Source organism: Poromitra crassiceps, assembly GCF_964638095.1.
Source record: "Poromitra crassiceps genome assembly, chromosome: 17".
Lineage (NCBI taxonomy): Eukaryota > Metazoa > Chordata > Actinopteri > Beryciformes > Melamphaidae > Poromitra > Poromitra crassiceps.
In genome coordinates, this window is record NC_139635.1 from 31,842,807 (window position 1) to 31,863,582 (window position 20,776).

The window sequence follows — 20,776 nt, forward strand, 5'->3', positions numbered from 1 at the left end:
TCAGCGCTAGACGTGGACTGAGTGTAAGCGGGAAGCCTCCGTGTGCCACCTGTCCGGTAGAAATGGATCCCCGTTATCTCCAGACTCTTGAGTGCTCCTTTCCTGCCTTCACACACGCTGCTCTGCATTAGGCCTAATTCGGAGTGTCGTTAATGGAAAGAGATGGAGCCCATTAAACAGCAGTCGATACGTGAGAGACGCGAGGGTGTGGGAGAGGAGGGGTCGCGTTTTGCAATCACTGCAATCAAAGTCACACTGAGCGACTAACATGCACACACGCACGCACGCACGCACACACACACGACACACGCACGCACATGCGCACGCACACACACACGCACACACACACACACACACACACACTATGTATGAGGATGAAACATATTCTATACAGGCCTACATAAAGGCACCGTGTACCATCTGGTTTGGAGAATTCTGTCAGAATTGTTTTTATTCCAGCCCTTGTAGAATGTGTGTAAATGAGTTTTCCCTTGTTAATTCTCATGAAATTCAACACAAACATAAGCATTGTTTTCTAATCTTTACTTAAGTACAGTAGGCCTACTTAAGTATTTTGGGGGAATAATACCCAAGTACGGTGTTTTTGGGGCTATCTAGGCCTATTTTGCTTGCATATTTATATTTCTGTCAACTTTCACTTTTACTCCACTACATTTCCCAAATAAAATGTATGTTCTTACTCCATTACATTTCCCCTTGTAACTCATCTTAGTTACAAAGTCAAATCAGAAGAAATTTGAGGGCTGTTTACAAGAAGTTTGGTGAATCAGTGCTCATAGTTTGCAAGTTATGTTATCATGATCCAAGCTCCATTCCAGTTGGTGGCTGTAAGCAACCATAAAACTCAAGTTTAGCTTCACAGCTAACGTTAGCTTCACAGTTAATGTATTGAAGTGAGGAACTTCTTCTTCCTCTCAGTTTAACGGACCCCCGGGTCCAGTTTATATATTCGTGATAATAACATGCTACGACACAAGTTTTTTGTTTGTAAATTAAACTTCTGAAAGGATATAACCTGGAAATAATAGCTACTGCTACTCTCTCCAATAATATTATCCAGCTCTGGCCAGGAGCCATTTCACAGCACGCCCTTCTCTTAACGTGGGTGCCATTTTGAAACGACGCGCTGGGAGCAACTAGGGGTTGAGAAATTGCGTGACGTCAGCTACCTGTAGCGAGACCGGATTGGCTGACGCGAGAGGGTCTAGTTCAGCTCTATTATGTTTTCCTTAAAATGTTTAACCTTATGGAGAAGATTTAAGATTGATTTAAGGGAAATCCTTAACCTAAGGTGCTTTGTGCAACTGGGCCCAGCTGGTCTTGGTCTCAGCAGTACTGTGGATCACTGGAAGACGGGGCGAGTCTTCTTCTGTCTCCCTGCCTGTAACCTCGCGTCGGGCTCTCTCCTCTGAGAGAGCCCGACGCAAGGTTACAGGGCCTAGGCCCACCTTTAGCCCTGTCCCTGTGGAGTAGTGTCTTGTCCAGCTGCTCTATATAAACCCTGTAGCAACACTTCAGAAGATAATTATAATAAGCAGAGATGGGAAAAGTACAGACATTCTTCACAGAAGTACTAGAAGTACAGTTACTTGTGTAAAGAACAACTCAGGTAAAAGTAGAAGTAGGCTACTGTAGTAGTAGTAGTAGTAGTAGTAGTAGTACTTTATTGGCATATAGCAGTCCGTAGGCTGAATTAATTACCAATTTACAGGTTAAAAAGCAGACATCGACACGAGTTAAAATTCAAAACAGCACATAACTAAAATAGGACTTCAGGCATAGACAAAAGCAAACTAAATCAACAGGACATGTTATGGGATAATATGTTGGTTCAGGAGTCTAGTCAGATATGGTATGGGAGAGTTCTGATGGCGGCGTGTTTTTGTGAGGGGATTGTTCAGTTTATGACAGTTCCGGGTTATACGGCCAGAGATCTGCAGACGTGTTGGGGGTAGCCAGTTGGCGAATTGGGAGGTTTGGAGGTTTTGGGCAAATGACAGACAGATCTGCTCACGTCGGGAAGCCAGGTCAGTACTGATTCAACTTGTTTACTCAAGTAAAAGTAAAACATTACAGGCTCTGAAATGTAATCAAGTATAAAAGTAAAAAGTATTTCTATTTCTAAGCTAACTGAACCTCACATCATATTATTAAGATTACTAGAGCACACTACGTACGCTCAATTCTAGGGTGGGGACTCTGGAGACGATGATCCGAGCACTCACGGACACACATCTCTCCAATTATAGTAGTGGGATTGGCTGCTGGTGGTGTATGCTGATGGTGTTTAAGAAGCCCACGCTCTCACCTCTGTATTCTGTGTAACGTAAAGTGAAAAGCATATTAAACAGATTTGTACAACAGTCACACAGGACTTTTCCAGCTTTTCCATGGCTGTGAGAACCCTGAATTAAATGTTTACTCTCCTGTGTGGATTTTCATGTGTGTCTTCAAGTTTCCTTTCTGACCAAAACCTTTACTACAGACTGAGCACTTAAATTGTTTATCTCCTGTGTGGACTATCATGTGTTTCTTCAAGTCTGGTTTACGACCAAAACCTTTACCACAGAGTAAGCAATTAAATTGTTTATCTCCTGTGTGGACTATCATGTGTGACTTCAAGTGTGCTTTAAGACCAAAACCTTTACCACAGATTGAGCAATTAAATTGTTTATCTCCTGTGTGGATTATCATGTGTGTCTTCAAGTTTGATTTATGACCAAAACCTTTACCACAGACTGAGCAATTAAATTGTTTATCTCCTGTGTGGACTATCATGTGTGACTTCAAGTTTGATTTATGACCAACACCTTTACCACAGACTGAGCAATTAAATTGTGTATCTCCTGTGTGGACTATCATGTGTGACTTCAAGCTTGATTTCTGACCAAATCCTTTACCACAGATTGAGCATTTAAATTGTTTATCTCCTGTGTGGATTATCATGTGTGTCTTCAAGTGTGCTTTATGACCAAAACCTTTACCACAGAGTGAGCAATTAAATTGTTTATCTCCTGTGTGGATTATCATGTGTGACTTCAAGCTTGATTTCTGACCAAATCCTTTACCACAGATTGAGCAATTAAATTGTTTATCTCCTGTGTGGATTATCATGTGTGTCTTCAAGTTTGATTTATGACCAAAACCTTTACCACAGAGTGAGCAATTAAATTGTTTATCTCCCGTGTGGACTATCATGTGCGACTTCAAGTTTGATTTCTGACCAAAACCTTTACCACAGACTAAGCAATTAAATTGTTTATCTCCTGTGTGGACTATCATGTGTGTCTTCAAGTGTGCTTCATTAAGAAATCGTTTACCACAAACTGAGCAGCTGAAGTGTTTGTTCCTTGGAACTTCACTGTTTTTCTCTGAGTCTAAACCTGACTGAAGTTCACTAGTTTCCATCCATTCATCATCATTGTCTTCAGTCCCAGAATAGTCTTTAGTCTTGCCATCACTAGTTGGTTGATAATTACTAGCTGGATATAAGTTCCTGGGTGGTTCTGATACTCCACAGTCCTCTTCTGTTTTCATCTGTTCGGGTGAGCAGCTGGTTACAGGCTCTGCCTCTCTGTTCTCCTCAGTTTGGCTTTGATGAGGTTGTGAGGGCTGAGGTTTCTCTTCCTCATCTTCACTCTTCACAGGGAGAGCAGTGAATAGGAACTTGGTGACATGGGCCTCCTCCAGCCCTTGAAGCTGCTCTGCCTCCTGACTGGTCCAGAGTTCCTCCTGTTCATCTTTAATGTGTGTGGGCTCTGGGTCCTCCTGTTCCTCTTTAATGTGTGGGGGCTCTGGGTCCTCCTGTTCCGTTTTAATGTGTGTGGGCTCTGGGTCCTCCTGAAGCTGCTCTCTCTCCTGACTGGTCCAGAGTTCCTCCTGTTCGTCTTTAATGTGTGGGAGTCGACGGGGCTCTGGATCCATCTGGTGCAGACTGGGACTCCACGCCTGCTGCTCAGCGCGAACCTCATCTTTAATGACCAACAGCTGCTGGAGGTCTGGAGGCAAGGCTTCTCTGTGTAACCGCACAGCGTCCAGCAGTTTTCCTTGTCGTTCGATCTCCTCTCTTGAACGAGCAGCTTCCTCCTCGTACTCTGCTATCGTTCTTTCAAACAGTCCAAATATGTCTCCAACAGCCGCAGTTAGGCGCTGCTTTACCACCGCTCTCAGCTTCTGGACTTTAGACATGTTCATTTTCACAAAGTGACTGGAACTTTTCCTCCTTAACTTAACTGACAAACTTTATCCTTCAGAACTCCAAAAAATAGCTTCACAGCTAACGTTAGCTTCACAGCTAAACCATTCATCTGAGTCAATTGAGTCTTCTTCTTCCTCTGAGTTAACGAACCATAGAGTTAACAGAGCACCGGTTCCACTTTATATATTCATGATAATATCATGCGCACATCCGAGATGACCAGTTCCCAGTTATAAAGGAATGCACGATTAAACTTGGAAATAATAGCTACTGCTAACGTTACTCTCGTGCATGGGCGCTTCAACTGACCACAATACCCAGAATGCCTTCCGGCAGTCGCGTAGGCGGGGGGATTTTTTTTTTTTTTTTTTTTATTCAATAAACAAAGTCTGGCATTAATAAACAGTACATTATACAAAAAATTCTCACTAAACATTTACAAAAATGGAACAGACAATCAAATAAACAACAAAATAAAATAAATAAAGCAAAAACATTAAGTCAGAGTTCTACACAGGAATCAGGATATGCATGTTTTGGTACACACTCCATGCTTGTTTGGTTTTAACATGTTTCAAGGCTTTCTTAGGCTGGCTTTACACGGTGTTGCGTGCAAGTTTCACCGTGTAAAGCCAGCCTAAAAGTTAATTGTCTCATTCATGAATACTAAGAACAGGGGTCTGGCATTTTGAAATCTACATCTGTGAATAAATTGTTTAGCCAAAATAATTAAACTATTGTACATCATTTAAATTGTTTTATCTTTCATTATAACTCCAAATTTAATATCATTATATTCCAAATTGGGTGACTGAGGGTCTTTTTCAGCTATCCAATTTTGAAACAAATCCCAAAAAGATGAGTAATTACAAACAAAAAACAGATGCTCTACAGTCTCAATATCAGAATCACAAAATCTACAGTTGTTCATATCAAGATTAAATCTTTGTCTCAGAAACTCATTACATGGATAAATATCATTCATTACTTTAAAGTGGGTGTCTTTAGCTTTGGGTGGGATGGGGAGAGTGAGGTATCTAGTTCGAATTCTAATTCTTATCTCTTCAGGATAATCTTTTAGACGTTGCCTGTGAAGGAATAACAGACTTATAGAGGATCATATGCATAAGGAAATGTCATGATTGCAACACAGTGGACGAAACTAAGTGTCTTAAATCTACCTTCAGTCTGCAGAAGCTGGGCGCTTCTGGAGGGTCAAAGGCAATAGACCCTTTTCACAGCATGGTTTGGAGGTGGTAAAGCAGGAAGTAAAGCAGGTGTAACCAATAACATTAAGGAGGGCCCTGGCACTGGAACACCTAAATGGAATATGGAACCATCGTTAATTGTATTGGTTACACCTGTTGTACTTCCTGTTTTACCACCTCAAAACCATTGCTGTGAGAAGGGTCTATTGTGCGGATTTTCTTAATTGCTGGCAGATGTGTGCTTGATTTGGAGGTATGAGGGTGAATCATCCATCATATAGGAGACAAAAAATATCTTAAACTAGCAAACCTGGTGAGACCATTTCATTCAGCATTCTTCCAGCAATACATCACTGTTACTATATTTGTGAGGTTCTCGCCCACCCAAGATAGACTATAGACTTCACATAGACAGATGCCTTGTGTGTGGGACTTCATAGTGCCACTCTAACTTCTTATTATCACACTAGCGGTTCATTAAAAGTGTGAACTCTCTTTACACTTGAAGCAAGTGAGATCTAGACTTTCCATATGAATTATAGTAAATGTATTAACCACACTGCAGCAGTTACCTCCTACAAACACTTCTCTGGCTTATCGGTGCTCCAAGCCTTCACCTGCTTCACCAGACGATCATGAACTTCAGTGCATGGCATCGAAATCAGTCCCAAGAGTTTGGACTCTCATCATGGCCTTAGTTTAAGGTTGGTGTCTTCTGGAAACGGATTTTCAAACCTCTTTGAAAGGCACAAGAGCCCTCCCAACAATAGGCCAATCAAAGGGCTCGTATAAAATTGATTGAGCAGAAATGACACTGACCAGACCAGTCATATGAGAGGTTTGACTTTTTGATGATGTCAGCTGAACCCTAACCCTGGAAAGGTGGATCATTGTAAAATGAGGAGATGTGGGATTAGTGCTGATGACCCTGATGAGTTGACAGATGCTGTTTTCCCCACTGAAAATCATTATCCTGAAAGAGATTTCCATCAGTAACACTGCTGTCCATTTTTCAAATCACTTATTCATGCTCCAGTTTTTCTTATCTTCTTTCTCAAAGCTTTTATCAGTTGATGCCCTCCATTTAGAGAGTAACTCAAATCTGAAACAAGTAGACACATCATCAAATGAGGCAGGTACCCTTTGGCCAATCGGTCAGAAGATGCATCATCATCCCTTCAAGTTTCAGCAACATCGTGCAGGGCCGAGAGGTGAAGGAGTTATATCCTTTCAAAAGTTGGAAATGTTGACCTTTAACACAGTGAACGCAGTGGCATGACCCACATCACTGTGACTAACCTCAAGCTAAAGACAATCACCACAAGACCCAGCAGTCATACCTTGTCTGAATCAATTTCAAGCACCCTCACTGGCCCTCGTCACGAGACTGCAGCAAAGACGCTCAGTCACTCAACAGGACTGCTGTCTCCAACTCCACAGAGCGAGCGAGCAACCAGCGCACTTTGACCAGCAACACTAGAAGATACCTGCTTCATCATGACCATGAGGACTCTGCTCCTGGCCTCTGCCCTCATTGCGGGAATGTTGGTCAATTCCCAGGCCGATCCTTTCCCATTCCCTGAGCATGCATTCTGCAGATCACTGTGGTAAGGCTGGTGTTGTTGTTGTGGCTGTGTTTGAATCTGAGTTCAGAAAGGAATAGTGTCACTTAGGAAAAAGAGTGATTTGGAAGTGAATTTCAGATGCTTTTCCTTGTTTCAGGAATGCGTGTGATATCCGCTCTCTTTCTCCAGGCTCTTCGGGTTGCACTGTGCTGAAGTCAGCACCAGACTGGTAGAGCAGATTGAAGTCTTCGACCCTGTGATCGGCTGTGACAAATGTCACTATATGGTACGAAACTGTCTTCTTCTGTCTTAGAGACATTTTTAAGTGGCTGGCATTTTTAAGAAAGCTCTTTCATAAACTAGTTAAGAGTAACTCAATGCTTCACTATCATGTTGTAACATCAGGGCAGTGTCCATTTGATCACATGGTGGCTATGAATATCCCTTTGGAACTCAATTCTTCACACTGAGATCCTAACACAGATTGTTTTGTCTGGAGCAGTGTTGTACTACTCGAGTCCAGAACTCTGACTCCAGTCCGACGAGTCCTGGACTCATTTTCAGGAGTCGTGACTCGACTTGGAGTTGAGCACTGATGACTCAGACTTGGACTTGAGCATTCATGCATTTGAACTTGTAAGTTGGAGACAAGGACTCGGACGTGTTAATTGATGATACTTGTTTTGTAATAGGCCCTAATAATTTAGATAAAAGATATTGATAGCTCTATAATAACATGACGTTATTCAATTTTCTGCAAGCTTAGGCAGGTACCTGTGTGACCTACATGTGGATTCACAGTCATGTTCGGTAACTCCAGCCTCGGGCTCAGATAATGGGGGCTCGACTTGCTCGACTCAGACTCTTCTTTGGTGACTCGGACTTGGACTCAGACTCGAACACTGGGGACTTGAGACTCGACTTGTCTCGGACTTGAAATATAGTGACTTGACTACAACGTCTGTTCTGAAGATTCTGTCTGGAGATACTTTTTTCAAGTAAGAGTCTTTTTCTAATTTTTTCCCTTAGTCAATGTGAAAATTGTACATTCAGTCTATCAACTGCCCTTCTCTCATGTCCTCCTCTGTCGCAGCTTGTGTCTGTCACCCCCGCTGCTATCCAAGCTATCCACACTACCCCAGATGGGCTCCCAGCTGAGACCTTAAACTTCACCATGATGGATACCACAATGACCGGTGGCTGCCGGATGTCTGTGAGTGAAACTAACGCTCAGACCCTAACATAATAACTTGCCTGAATCAAGACAAAAATACGAAATGACATTATAGCAATTTGCTTTTAAAACATTGTATTTTTATCTTTACCAGGGTGAGTCGACTTCGCTCTCCTTTAGCACTCATCTAGATAATGGAGTCAACTACTGCAACCTCTACAACCTGCTGGCAGGTGAGGGTAAAGCAGGGGCGGCCAATTGTTTTTCCTGGGGGGCCGCATGAGAAACCCAGATTGTTGCCGGGGGCGGGGGCCAAAAAAATATTGTCATGTCGTAACCTATAAATGTATCACTAGATTAAATGATAGGAAACATACTTACATACTTGCATACTCACATACTTGTGCACTTATTCTTCAGCATTTATTATATTGAAAATCACTCCAAACAGTCATCTCATTCGATTTCTTTTAGCTTAAGTAAAATGATATGGTTTGTATTAGACCTCCCGGGCCAGGCAGAACCATCATTAGGGCCGGTTCTGCCCCCCGGGCCACATAATGCCCAGGTCTGGTGTAGAGTGTCTGGATCATTATTGACTCAGTTATATAATATTATTATCTGGTCATTTGTGCTGCTATGTGTGACTATTCTAACTCAAGAAAGCAACCGTTAATGAATGTGGTTGATCTAATTTCCATCTGTGTTTGTCAATGAATGTTTTGATTGTAGCGAGTGGACTCGCCTCAGCCCCAGGCTTCATGGAGATGACCAGTGAATGGGGTTGCTTGGGCTACGGACTTGCCACCTGCATAAAGCACCTGTAAAGCCAAAGAAGCAGAAATGCTAGAATAACTCATAATAATAATAAAATAATGGTAGTGTTTTACTATATTTGAATTATTAGCTTTGGTTATAGATTTTGTTGATCTTAAATCTTAATGTGACCCATGTGGTTTGTCTTAGGTTAAATAATACATGCTTGTTATTAACTGAAAAAATATTAATAAAAAGCCAAAAATCTATTATGTTTGCTGTCTGTGTATTTCTTATTTTTTACCAAGTTGAATTTAGCACAGCTTTTGCACATCATCATTACTGAAAACATCAGACATCGTGTGCTGATAGCATGACTGCTTTGGCTGTTGGCAACATGATTGCTGGTATTGATTTGTTATTGTTATAGTTATTGATTGATTTAGTATAGTCCAAAATGCGAGCACAACTCAATCCAAAAGACGGGCTTTACAGGGCAGGAGTTTGGCCTTTAAGGATGTTTGATGGCCCTTTACCTTTGTGTAGTTGCAGCTGGAGAGGTGGCCCCGCCCCTTCAATATGAGAAGGATGAATTGTCCCACTCAGTTATTTCTGCATCAACCATATACATTATTTTAACTTACTCTATCTAGGCTTTTTAAATGACAGTTGGGCTTGAAGCACATTTTGAGATTGTCTTTGGTCAAGTGCTGGCCCACTGCTATACTAATTATTTATGATAATAATGATAATAATAAACTTTATTTATATAGCACTTTTCAAAACACTGTTACAAAGTGCTTTACAATCAAAATAGGCAAGACACTTTAAAATGCACAATGAATAAAACAGGATAAAAACTACATAAACGACCTTAAAAGACAGAAATGAATCACATTAAGAACAGAAAATAAAATGCCCTAAAATCACAGAAAAGCAGTTTTAAACATGTGGGTTTTTAACAGTGATTTAAAAGATGAGACAGCATTTGCAGCCCTGATCTCCTCAGGCAAGTCGTTCCAGAGTCTGGGAGCCCTGACTGCAAAAGCTCTGTCTCCTTTGTGTATCAGTCTGGAACATTTACACATATCTAACACTACCAGTGCCAGTGAAAATTGGCTGTGAGGGCTAGCATAAAGGTTATGCTTAGCTCCCACCTTATATATCCACTGATATTGGGAATTGAGTGGCCTTATTTTCAGAAAGCATCTCAAAATATTGCACAGTGGATGGTTGATAACAGGAAGGGTGCTGTGGGTTTGGCACAGCCCTCAGCGCCGACACGAGACTGAGTGGTGGAGACTGACAACGGGGCATATCATCATGTTGGGGCAGTGCTGATGAAGATGATAACGCCTCCCTTATTCCTTACTGAGGATTTGTCTCTGCTGCAGGCAGTCAGATGACGAGTCAAGTCAAGGTTTATTTATATCACACGTTTACACAACCATGTTGACCAAAGTGCTGAACAGCTAATGACACACTGCTGTGGGTTCTGTGGGAAAAATGCTCCTGAATTTAAGCACCATCTTCACATATCTTCTATGCAAACAGTTATACTATTATGACGATGCATGAGATTTTATAGTGTTATATATATACAGTGACTGCCTCCTGACCTCTGTCAATCATTTTCTGTTCTTCAAAAATCATTGGCTAAGTGTAAAATGCAGATGTACTGTAGCTGCAGATGTAAGTTCTTTAAATGTGAATATATGCATAATATTGAACATATGCAATTATTCTGGGCTATACTGTTCACGCAACATTCATGGACAGGAACGTCTCTCACAGAAATCATCCAGTTGTATAATCTGGCTGTGCTCCATTGACAATAATGGCAGACTGTATTTGAGTCCCAGAATATTGTCTGAGGTTTTACCCCTAAATGAACTCTATTTTACTGCAGCGATCCAATCTGGATCACAAATTGGACCCATTTCCGCAGTATATTTGTTGAGGTTTAATACCCAATTTCCCTCACAATCCGCCTTGGTGCCTTCACTGTGTCCATCTTTTAAATTCATTCTGAATGCTCACTGACATGACCACAAATTCTGAGGTGACACACACCTTTTACTATTTCACTAAGTAGCTCTGTCCTATGGAACAGAACAAAGACTCTGAGCATGGGATTGACTAGTATGCCATTTATACTGTATATAAAAGATCAATGTTATTGCATGTTATTGCATTGTGTCCAGCCTGTTAGTTTGAGTGGAACTTGCCATTCCTCTGCCCTTTCTTTCTTTTCAACAAGGCATGTTCTCAATCAAATCCAGTTTCTTTCTGATGCAAGTCGATCCACTCCCTGTCACCTTAGTGATGCCCATTTATTTAACTTAAAGGAACACACCGCCGATTTTCAACCAGCTTTGTATCATTGCAAAATCAGTAGTATATGAAAATTGTACACAGTTTTTAGGCATTCATTTAGTTTGACAGTTATTGAGAAATGGGTTGAGTTAAGTTGTGGACCAGTGATGTCATTTGTGCATGAATGACATCACTGGTCCACAACACAACTCAAATCAACTCTCAATAACTGTCGAACTAAATGAATGCCTGCTAAACTGTTCACTGTTTTCTGATACATGTAGGCCTATGTGTGAGATCATGTGCAAAATAAATCAGCATTGAAAAATGGCAGTGTTCCTTTAATGATTATGGCATTGTTTGTCTCTTTCAGAACAAAACGGAAAGCTCTTATGATATAGCATAAACACTTTAATAAATATGTTATCGTGAGAATTTTTTTCCAATATCTGTAAAAATAGCTTTTATTTAGTATGTTCAATGTATGGTTTATTGTGACAACAAATTACAGCACAAGAAAAAAGAAAGCTTAATAAACATAATAATAATAGACATACTGTAATCAAATCATTATTTCATGACATAACTATCTAGAATAATGGTCTGATTCCATGTTAAATTTAGCAGACGGTAGTAGGAAGTCCATATCCAAGACAGATCCACTCGTTGGTATATTCTACGTAGCCCGGAGCATTGCTGAGTCCACTTCCTATACAGACAGGAAATAGAAAGGTAATGAGAGACTCAACATGTCATACAAAGCAGTGCACAACTTCAACATTTCTAGAGTTAATTCCAACTTTGTACTATTTGTTTTTATGTTGCAGATCAAGCCGGCAGAAATCTCAGCAGCACCCCCTACAGATAAATGATGGTCATTATTCTGGACAGTGTACAAATCATACTTCATCACATTCACACTCCCTCCCAACCTGTAAAAAACTGACGTTTGGTCAGGACCCCTTGCCATCACTTTATAACAGGTGGGGTACCCCTTTCCCGATATTTGAGCCCCAGACTGGCGTGACGACTCAGCCCGGTGGCGCGGTGGATTAACGGCTCCCGTGACTTGCACCTACCGGCCCGGTAATGTGTCACGGGAGGCAATAAAACAACTTGGTTGGGGTTAGGCAAGTAAAACAACTTGGTTGGGTTTAGGCAAGTAAAACAACTTGGTTGGGGTTAGGCAAGTAAAAGAACTTGGTTGGGGTTAGGCAAGTAAAACAACTTGGTTGGGTTTAGGCAAGTAAAACAACTTGGTTGGGTTTAGGCAAGTAAAACAACTTGGTTGGGTTAAGGCAAGTAAAACAACTTGGTTGGGGTTAGGCAAGTAAAACAACTTGGTTGGGTTTAGGCAAGTAAAACATCTTGGTTGGGGTTAGGCAAGTAAAACAACTTGGTTGGGTTTAGGCGAGTAAAACAACTTGGTTGTGTTAAGGCAAGTAAAACAACTTGGTTGGGTTTAGGCAAGTAAATCAACTTGGTTGGGGTTAGGCAAGTAAAACAACTTGGTTGGGGTTAGGCAAGTAAAACAACTTGGTTGGGGTTAGGCAAGTAAAACAACTTGGTTGGGTTTAGGCAAGTAAAACAACTTGGTTGGGTTTAGGCAAGTAAAACAACTTGGTTGGGGTTAGGCAAGTAAAACAACTTGGTTGGGTTTAGGCAAGTAAAACAACTTGGTTGGGTTTAGGCAAGTAAAACAACTTGGTTGGGTTTAGGCAAGTAAAACAACTTGGTTGGGGTTAGGCAAGTAAAACAACTTGGTTGGGTTTAGGCAAGTAAAACAACTTGGTTGGGTTTAGGCAAGTAAAACAACTTGGTTGGGGTTAGGCAAGTAAAACAACTTGGTTGGGTTTAGGCAAGTAAAACAACTTGGTTGGGTTTAGGCAAGTAAAACAACTTGGTTGGGGTTAGGCAAGTAAAAGAACTTGGTTGGGTTTAGGCAAGTAAAACAACTTGGTTGGGGTTAGGCAAGTAAAAGAACTTGGTTGGGGTTAGGCAAGTAAAACAACTTGGTTGGGTTTAGGCAAGTAAAACAACTTGGTTGGGGTTAGGCAAGTAAAAGAACTTGGTTGGGGTTAGGCAAGTAAAACAACTTGGTTGGGTTTAGGCAAGTAAAACAACTTGGTTGGGGTTAGGCAAGTAAAAGAACTTGGTTGGGGTTAGGCAAGTAAAACAACTTGGTTGGGTTTAGGCAAGTAAAACAACTTGGTTGGGTTTAGGCAAGTAAAACAACTTGGTTGGGTTAAGGCAAGTAAAACAACTTGGTTGGGGTTAGGCAAGTAAAACAACTTGGTTGGGTTTAGGCAAGTAAAACATCTTGGTTGGGGTTAGGCAAGTAAAACAACTTGGTTGGGTTTAGGCGAGTAAAACAACTTGGTTGTGTTAAGGCAAGTAAAACAACTTGGTTGGGTTTAGGCAAGTAAATCAACTTGGTTGGGGTTAGGCAAGTAAAACAACTTGGTTGGGGTTAGGCAAGTAAAACAACTTGGTTGGGGTTAGGCAAGTAAAACAACTTGGTTGGGTTTAGGCAAGTAAAACAACTTGGTTGGGTTTAGGCAAGTAAAACAACTTGGTTGGGGTTAGGCAAGTAAAACAACTTGGTTGGGTTTAGGCAAGTAAAACAACTTGGTTGGGTTTAGGCAAGTAAAACAACTTGGTTGGGTTTAGGCAAGTAAAACAACTTGGTTGGGGTTAGGCAAGTAAAACAACTTGGTTGGGTTTAGGCAAGTAAAACAACTTGGTTGGGTTTAGGCAAGTAAAACAACTTGGTTGGGGTTAGGCAAGTAAAACAACTTGGTTGGGGTTAGGCAAGTAAAACAACTTGGTTGGGTTTAGGCAAGTAAAACAACTTGGTTGGGTTTAGGCAAGTAAAACAACTTGGTTGGGGTTAGGCAAGTAAAACAACTTGGTTGGGTTTAGGCAAGTAAAACAACTTGGTTGGGGTTAGGCAAGTAAAACAACTTGGTTGGGTTTAGGCAAGTAAAACAACTTGGTTGGGTTTAGGCAAGTAAAACAACTTGGTTGGGGTTAGGCAAGTAAAACAACTTGGTTGGGGTTAGGCAAGTAAAACAACTTGGTTGGGTTTAGGCAAGTAAAACAACTTGGTTGGGGTTAGGCAAGTAAAACAACTTGGTTGGGTTTAGGCAAGTAAAACAACTTGGTTGGGTTTAGGCAAGTAAAACATCTTGGTTGGGGTTAGGCAAGTAAAACAACTTGGTTGGGTTTAGGCGAGTAAAACAACTTGGTTGTGTTAAGGCAAGTAAAACAACTTGGTTGGGTTTAGGCAAGTAAATCAACTTGGTTGGGGTTAGGCAAGTAAATCAACTTGGTTGGGGTTAGGCAAGTAAAACAACTTGGTTGGGTTTAGGCGAGTAAAACAACTTGGTTGGGTTTAGGCAAGTAAAACAACTTGGTTGGGTTTAGGCAAGTAAATCAACTTGGTTGGGGTTAGGCAAGTAAAACAACTTGGTTGGGGTTAGGCAAGTAAAACAACTTGGTTGGGGTTAGGCAAGTAAAACAACTTGGTTGGGTTAAGGCAAGTAAAACAACTTGGTTGGGTTAAGGCAAGTAAAACAACTTGGTTGGGTTAAGGCAAGTAAAACAACTTGGTTGGGGTTAGGCAAGTAAAACAACTTGGTTGGGTTAAGGCAAGTAAAACAACTTGGTTGGGGTTAGGCAAGTAAAACAACTTGGTTGGGGTTAGGCAAGTAAAACAACTTGGTTGGGGTTAGGCAAGTAAAACAACTTGGTTGGGGTTAGGCAAGTAAAACATCTTGGTTGGGTTTAGGCAAGTAAAACAACTTGGTTGGGGTTAGGCAAGTAAAACAACTTGGTTGGGTTTAGGCAAGTGAAACAACTTGGTTGGGGTTAGGCAAGTAAAACAACTTGGTTGGGTTTAGGCAAGTAAAACAACTTGGTTGGGGTTAGGCAAGTAAAACAACTTGGTTGGGTTTAGGCAAGTGAAACAACTTGGTTGGGGTTAGGCAAGTAAAACAACTTGGTTGGGTTTAGGCAAGTAAAACAACTTGGTTGGGGTTAGGCAAGTAAAACAACTTGGTTGGGGTTAGGCAAGTAAAACAACTTGGTTGGGTTTAGGCAAGTAAAACAACTTGGTTGGGGTTAGGCAAGTAAAACAACTTGGTTGGGGTTAGGCAAGTAAAACAACTTGGTTGGGGTTAGGCAAGTAAAACAACTTGGTTGGGGTTAGGCAAGTAAAACAACTTGGTTGGGTTTAGGCAAGTAAAACAACTTGGTTGGGGTTAGGCAAGTAAAACAACTTGGTTGGGGTTAGGCAAGTAAAACAACTTGGTTGGGGTTAGGCAAGTAAAACAACTTGGTTGGGGTTAGGCAAGTAAAACAACTTGGTTGGGTTTAGGCAAGTAAAACAACTTGGTTGGGGTTAGGCAAGTAAAACAACTTGGTTGGGTTTAGGCAAGTAAAACAACTTGGTTGGGGTTAGGCAAGTAAAACAACTTGGTTGGGTTTAGGCAAGTAAAACAACTTGGTTGGGTTTAGGCAAGTAAAACAACTTGGTTGGGTTTAGGCAAGTAAAACAACTTGGTTGGGTTTAGGCAAGTAAAACAACTTGGTTGGGTTTAGGCAAGTAAAACAACTTGGTTGGGGTTAGGCAAGTAAAACAACTTGGTTGGGTTTAGGCAAGTAAAACAACTTGGTTGGGTTTAGGCAAGTAAAACAACTTGGTTGGGGTTAGGCAAATAAAACAACCTTTCTTGTTGGCAAGTGACGGCAAAGGTTCATGACTGAATGTCAGTTTGCATGTCAGTTGATGGGTAGGCTAGGGAGTGAGAAGGTTGGTTGCGCCTTTAACTAAGTGTTCAATGAGTGATTCTACATGTTCATGACACTACTGAAGACAAATTACATGTTTTCAAGAGGAGATTGGTTTTGCTGCCAACAGAGTATTATAGTCAAAGGCAATAAATTACGACAACAGTTTGTGAAAACTTACCCTGAATCACACTGTAGAGATTACAATAGTTGGTGCCATTATCAAGCAGGCTGTACCAGAATGCAGATATGGAGGAACCCTGAACACAAACCAAATCATTTTTAACAATCATAGCATTTGTTGGAAAAAGAATGTTAAAAAGAATGTTAGAAAAAACTTTCACAAACTATCCTTCTTTGTGTGCTTTTATCATCTTGCTGATGGTGATTAAGATGAATTGGAGGAGAATATAAAAACGTCTGACTTACGCCAACATGGCACCCGAGCTCCCGAGCTGTGGACATCAGGGTGAAGTTGACTTTCTCAACTTGGCCAACCATGGAAGTGTGGTTTGCCTCAATTAGGGCTGGAGTCACTGTCCCAAGCTGGGTGAAAATGCAGAGTAAGCACGTATTAAATTGATGTATATAAAAGTTACATGACAGTCACTTTCATATAGAACATTAAAAAGTATTGGGTTAGTTTTTTTTGTTCAGTTCTTAATAAACTCACAGAGCATATCATGTACTCTTCAAAGCTTCACAAAATACATTGCAGGAGATATATAGCCTATCTAATTTTGTACCTTGTATTGGATCATGGCTTTTATCTGGGTCACAATGGCCATGTTTACTTGAGCACATGGCACTCCAATCAGCCTGCAGGGACAGAACAAGTAAGATTAAACATTGCAATATAGCCTATAATGTAATTGTATATGTTGCATTTTACAAGATCTCCCCTATCTTTCGCACATTCGCTTTGTATCTATTGCCTGAAGGAAAACTCAAATTACTCGACAATCAATCGAAAATGAATCTAGTCTTACCAGACAACCTTGCAGTAGGCCTGCACTGGTTCAACTGGCTTGCCAATTGTGATTGTTCCCACCAAGAGAGAGGCCAGGAGCAGAGTCCTAAAAGACATGATCAGGGTTCTGGTTCCAGAGGTAGAGTCAGACGAGCGTGCGGATATTCCTGGGAACCCAGTGCTTATATAGGGCCCTGCCAGGCATGAAAAGGATCAACTGGAAGACCGTCGGCTTGTCATGTGTGCTATAGCGCATCATTGATTTGCGTGACCCTTCGCGCAAACTGCATGCAAGCATCACATTGGTATGGTCCGATTCACCAGCCTGAATTCAGAGGTGGTGGAGGTGGTGATGAAAAAACAACAACAATAACATATAATTTCAGAAACATATCACCAACAACACTTCCAGTAAATTATGTTTTTATTTATTGTATTATTATTCTTATATTTGAATGATTCCAGGTGAAACTGATGACTTCAAGTTCTTCATCTTTCTGATCCAACTACTGTTATTCCTTTATCATTACATATCTACATATAAAGCTGTTTTGACTGTTACAAAGTCTGGACTAAAGATCAACTTTCGAAGAATAGAAGAAATTTAGATTGCTCTATCCTTTTATGTCAAAGTTGAGAATTCATTTTTTTAAGAAATTTGAATTCAACTGATAACTTGTTTTTACTCTCATTTGTTGGGAGTCCACTGTGTCTTTCTTAAGCACATTATAGAATATAGATATTGTTTTTAGTTGATTCAACTGGCAACAATTAAGGCTCTCCCAGAAAAAGAGACAACTGGAAGAAAATGTGGAACTTCTTTTTAACAATGCTGTGATTTCTGTGCATGCAAAAGCATTGAAAAACAAGAGTTAGACTGTAGTCTATAAAACCTGACTAAAAACATGGGTCAAAAACATGGTTGGAGCTGCTACTAAGACTAACTTGGCATGTGAGCATAATCTCAAAAATAGAGCTGTTCATTTTCCATATCTGTGTATAATTTCATCTGATAATACACCCGTTTATGGTTGGAAACATGTGCCTCAGATATAAGGCCTCAGTTGTTGAGAGTGAGGTTTTCGGGTTCAGTGTTTGTCCTAATCAGTTATTCCACCACTCTGTTCCTTGGCACAAATGTGCATATTGATTCACATGATGGTTTTTGAAGTGTAGACCTCTTTGATGCACTTTGGAAATTGTAAACTGTTACTGTACCATAATTGCTTTACCAGCGCATAAATGAGGTCAAGACCAGAAACCCAAAGAAAACCCACTGATTTTATTTGTCATTCACTTCATTCCAGCTGATTGGAGACTTATTGGACTCAACTTTTTGCACAAGCATGTCTCAGACTAAGTAAGCATGAGTTCTTCCTTTATGCCTGCAGAGGGCGCCAAACTACAATGCTTGTTCCTCCTGCAGCCAGCCAGACTTCCAGAAATCCAGACTCTTCTCTTTGGAAGCAAGATCTGAATGATGGCCTCACTGCCAGAGACAAGATGTAAATTAGATGGAAATGCAGAACAGCTGACATATATATCTATTCTAGAGAATGGAGTAGGCAGTGATCAGTTTTAACAATACGACACATTGATAATCAAATCGATCCCATATCCAATCCAATGGTCCTTATCAGGCCTGTGCAGCAGACCTGGCACTGAGTGATCGCACAGTTTGCATGAAAAGAAAAAAGAAAACAGAAAACCGACAATGCATCAAACTCATTCTCCGTAATGGCTGTCTCTCCAGAGGTCTGTCCGCATGGGAGAAGCTCGCTGAGTCATCACTCTCCTTGAGAATCTCCCTGTGGTTGCATCTGTCTGAGACTTGTCAGCCCCATACTGACGGATGGGAGTGAGTGACAACCTTCTGTTGTTAATGAGGAACCCTGCAGTGGATGTAGCCTACTGTATATAGAGGCCTGTTCTGGGCTTCTGTGAAGAAGAAAACAATCATGCCACAGCCTGACCTCAAGCTTCAGGTCTTAGCCTTGGATATGGCCAATAAAAAAGGAGCTATAGCCTACATGTACTCTTCTTTTGTTGTTTTCCACTTTGTCTTTTTTATTGGCCTTCATTTACAAAGATTGTAAATTGAGCTTATAATAGCCCATATATCTCATTATCTAGGCCTACTGCTCTTTTATGTAACTATATGTGAGTGTATGCAGGCCTACACTATGTGCATGATTATAACTGTATTTGCACATTTAGTCAGGCTTTCTCCACTCAAAAAGGAAAAAGAAAAGAAAAAGACCAGGGGCCAGTTGCACAAAGCACCTTAAGATTTTCCTTAGGGTTTGATTTAAAGTGTCCATAAAATAAAATCGGTTGCACAAAACACCCTTAATCAAACCAAAATCTTAACTTAAGGTGTTTTGTGCAACCGGTCCCCTACCTATAAGAAAATGGAATAGCCCATGTTTGTCTTAAATCTGTCTATTTCCTCACATTTTTACTCAAACTACTCTGATCAGAGTGATCAGTTTGCCAGCAAATGGTTGACAATGTGGATGTCACTTAGTCATTGGCATGGATGGTCGCTGCAGTGGTCACTCGACACGGGGCAGTCCTGACAGACCAAATGCTGTGTAGACCATCTGCTGGAATCAAGGCTGAACCGAGCACAGAAAACTGGCACAAAGTGAAAGCTCTCCATCTCTCTGTCTCTCTAACTCTGTGTCATTGTCACATATTACAGTCAAGTAATCAACTATGAACTTCTGAGCGACAGCTGTTGCCTACTGACAGGTTGCATTTACCTAATCCATGTGCTTGTGCATGTGTGTGATGAATAGGATTTATACCCAAGGTGAGGCCTGGAATCTTTGTATTTATTTATTTTATTTAACCTTTATTTAACCAGGCAAGTCATTAAGAACAAATTCTTATTTACAATGGTGACCTCGCATTTTATGCGAGTACTGTAGGCTATGTGTGTGTGAATCACTGATTATATTGATTGGTTATTTTCCCCTTCTTCCCCTGAAGTTCTGGATGAAGTTTAATAGCCTACAGTTAATGAACATTCACACCACACTGACTCCTCTAATTATCCCCAGGCACAGTAGGACACACAAGTGGATTTTCATTGATTCAATTAGCTTGCCAATATGAGTATTAAAAGGCTTGGTGTAGCCTATCATTAAGAGTTCCCATCCATTTTGCTTTTATTTTGTTAGGTAGCCACATTTTGGAAAATGAATGAAGTTTAATCAGATAATAAAAACTTCCACACAGATCTTTATTTACATAGCCTATTCTTTTCTTTCTTTCTTTCTTTCTTTCTTTCTTTCTTTCTTTCTTTCTTTCTTTCTTTCTTTCTTTCTTTCTTTCTTTCTTTCTTTCTTTCTTTCTTTCTTTCTTTCTTTCTTTCTTTCCTGGCATAATGGACACTATTCATTAGTTTAGTTTACCAATATGAGTAGGCTATAAGTAAAAATACTTAGGCTATATCTTTTGTTAATCTAGATGTTCAGAAATACAACATGTAGCCTACTTTGTCCTCTCTACTTTGGTTTATTGACATTTTAATTTGGGGCGAAAAGCAACCTCTCAGCAGTATTGAATTCTCAGGTTTCACCGGTATTCTCGCGATAAAACGCACTTCCGCGACTTGCTAATGGCTGATGCTAGAATGGATCAGCCGGAGGGACCTAGCCCAACTCCAACCAATCATCACTCCGCATGCCTAACACAGCCCTAAACCCAACCAATCATCACTCCTCATGTACTCCCGTCTCCCGGACAATCCAAACATCGACCATGGCACTA